Source organism: Monopterus albus, unplaced genomic scaffold (assembly GCF_001952655.1).
Source record: "Monopterus albus unplaced genomic scaffold, M_albus_1.0 scaffold423.1, whole genome shotgun sequence".
Classification (NCBI taxonomy): Eukaryota; Metazoa; Chordata; class Actinopteri; order Synbranchiformes; family Synbranchidae; genus Monopterus; species Monopterus albus.
In genome coordinates, this window is record NW_018128303.1 from 105327 (window position 1) to 108629 (window position 3303).

At 47.3% G+C, this 3303-nt stretch overlaps 1 protein-coding gene across 1 annotated transcript in view; it reads right to left on the reverse strand.

The window, feature by feature from the left end:
* The window catches only part of LOC109951998 (ceramide synthase 2-like), a 96405-nt gene that overhangs the window by 51698 nt on the left and 41404 nt on the right, over positions 1–3303 (reverse strand). The window lies entirely within an intron of this gene.

Consider the following 3303-nt stretch of genomic DNA (forward strand, 5'->3'; position numbering starts at 1 on the left):
CTTTGGTCACTGTCATATCAGAGCCGGACAAATAGGTTCGATTCTGAAAATTCGCTGTGATTCAACGCACCCTGTGCAGCTCTGTGTATTTGTCCGGGTGGAATAGGCATAGTGGGGAACTGTATTTTTTTTAGGGTGGCGGCTGTTCTTATGAGATAAAATGGTGTCAGTCGGCTGGGGTAACCCCGGGGAACTGCACGCACCAGGATTACCCTGGTGTAAAAGATTCGCAGTTCAGCCGGTCCACTGGGCCTAAGAGCCTCTCATAACGGACAGCGTCATGTGTGGCATAATATCCTTCAATATGGCTGATTGTAATATTATTCAGGACTGGCAGAAATGCAAACCTGGCTCACTAGGTGCTATTTTGTATCAGCTGTTAAACAAATTGGGCACGTTGCATCCCAGTCAGCACAGTAGTGAAGCACAGCATTTTGTGTTGTGGGCTGAACAGATGAGTGTGAAAGGCATGTTTAATACCTATGATGAAGCTCCCCCAAAAGAGGGAGCTCTAAGACTGTGTATGAAACAAGCAGCACTGTCAACTGCTAAGGCACGTTTGTGTAATAGTAGAGTGTCTTTATTCAGATTCAGATAACAGCCCACAGAAGCCTCAAGGTCGCTTACAGACTCCCTCAGCGCCCCCTCCCTCTCAAGATCCTTTGCGAAGGAAGCGGGGAGACAAAATTTCAAAGTAAAGCATCACATCAGATGCCATTAGTTACCCCTGCTGTGAGTAATCAACATATTTCGCCACTAGTTGTCATCCACGAGGGAATATTACAGACAGCTGCTTTTCCCGGTGGTGAAGGTGACTGGCGTGGGGCTCAGCGATATTTGGACGTTGTAAAAGTGGAGTCTGAGGCACAGACTGCCGCTCAGAGTAATGAAGCTTGCGTTTCTGGTTATGGTGGGGCTTCTGCACATTCAGACCCTGTGAAAAAGTTGCAAAAAGTGTGTGGTGTTTCAGTAAAAACTCATAGTTTCGATTGTGGTGCTGATTCTGCTAGTTCTCTGAGAGGGAAGAAAAAGCAGGTCAGTCATGCGGCAGTGCCGGCTATGACTAAGTGAATGTTCCAGTGGGGACAGCATTGACAATGATAAGCTGTATGCTTCCTCTTCACAACATAAGGGCAGACAGAGAGGCAATATACATGACTGCCTAGAGAGACCCGCTACTCAAATGCCACTTCTCCAAACTGAGACAGCGCAGGGTGGAGTTTCAATGACGTACACGCCTTTCTCTCTTCAAGACACGTCACTCATTAAAAGTCAGCTTCCGCCGTTGGAGCAGGGCCGAGCTCCATGGATTAAAGAATTTCTGAGTGCATGTGCCGGCTGCGTGCCAGCTCTGGGTGATTTCAGATGCATATTCACAGCTTGTAGTTCTCTCAGTATGCTATAGGAAGTTGAAGCCCTAGCCAGCACGGATGGAGACGGTGACTCAGTCTCACTTCACACTGCAATACATGACCTCTGGCCTGTGGTCAGGATGAAGTATCCACTACGAGCCCAGAGTGTAAAGCTGTCTCACATTCCTCCACAGACTGGGGAGACAGTAAGCCAGTACCTTATCAGGGTACATGAACTGTGGCACAATTACAGTGGTGAAGATCCTTCGACGGTTGATAGTGTTGGTTTACTATTCCGCAGTGCGGTTGAGTCTTCCCTTTCTGTACATATCCAACATAAAAACTCATAGTTTCGATTGTGGTGCTGATTCTGCTAGTTCTCTGAGAGGGAAGAAAAAGCAGGTCAGTCATGCGGCAGTGCCGGCTATGACTAAGTGAATGTTCCAGTGGGGACAGCATTGACAATGATAAGCTGTATGCTTCCTCTTCACAACATAAGGGCAGACAGAGAGGCAATATACATGACTGCCTAGAGAGACCCGCTACTCAAATGCCACTTCTCCAAACTGAGACAGCGCAGGGTGGAGTTTCAATGACGTACACGCCTTTCTCTCTTCAAGACACGTCACTCATTAAAAGTCAGCTTCCGCCGTTGGAGCAGGGCCGAGCTCCATGGATTAAAGAATTTCTGAGTGCATGTGCCGGCTGCGTGCCAGCTCTGGGTGATTTCAGATGCATATTCACAGCTTGTAGTTCTCTCAGTATGCTATAGGAAGTTGAAGCCCTAGCCAGCACGGATGGAGACGGTGACTCAGTCTCACTTCACACTGCAATACATGACCTCTGGCCTGTGGTCAGGATGAAGTATCCACTACGAGCCCAGAGTGTAAAGCTGTCTCACATTCCTCCACAGACTGGGGAGACAGTAAGCCAGTACCTTATCAGGGTACATGAACTGTGGCACAATTACAGTGGTGAAGATCCTGCGACGGTTGATAGTGTTGGTTTACTATTCCGCAGTGCGGTTGAGTCTTCCCTTTCTGTACATATCCAACAGCTGTTGAAACAAGTGATAGGCTTAAATGCTCTTCCCCTCGAGCAGTGGTCCGCTTACATTATTCAGTATACTGAAGAAAGTAAAGAAAAAGATGAAAACAAACTCTCGTCCCTACAGACACAGCTGACAAAAGCACAGCTTAAAGAGATGAGAGATAGAGTTAACCAAAACAAAGCTGCAGATAAGCAGTTGTTTGCCGGTGCTACACAGCAGTATGCACAGCTCTCTGCTTTTTTACACAACGCACAAGCACCTGTACCTGGACGGCCTCAGTCCTACTCATGGACTTCACAACCTGTGAGTTGTGGCTTTCAGAATCGTGGCAGACCACGAGCACGTGGTCAAGGTTCCAGGGTAAATAGGAGAACTCTTGTGAGAGATGACAGATGCCTGATTTGTCACAAGAGAGGACACTGGGCACGAAACTGCCCAGTTCTTTATCAGCAGGTGCAAGGACCAGCAGAAGCTTATCCTGCTCAGGTTGCTAATGTACTACCATATTCACCTTCAGCTCAATATCAGGCACCTGGATCTAATCAGATGCCTCAGCAATAGGGCTGCCAAAAGTCTGTAACAGGTGATTGTCTGAGTCCACAGACACTGTTTCTTGAACCACTAGTCAAAGTAACTATCAACGGTCGAGATCATCTGTGCTTGATTGACTCAGGAGCAAGGTACTCTACTTTAAACTCGCCACTCCCACATTCACAGCGTACTACATCTGTTATCGGCTTCTCGGGTATGACAGAGGAGTGGCCGTTCTCTGAAGAAGTTCCTTATAGGTGGAACAATCTCTCATTTCATCATTCTTTTCTGCTTTCTCCATCTTGTCCCGTTAATCTTCTTGCACGTGATATTTTGTGTTCTCTGAATGTTACCATGATGATGTCATCG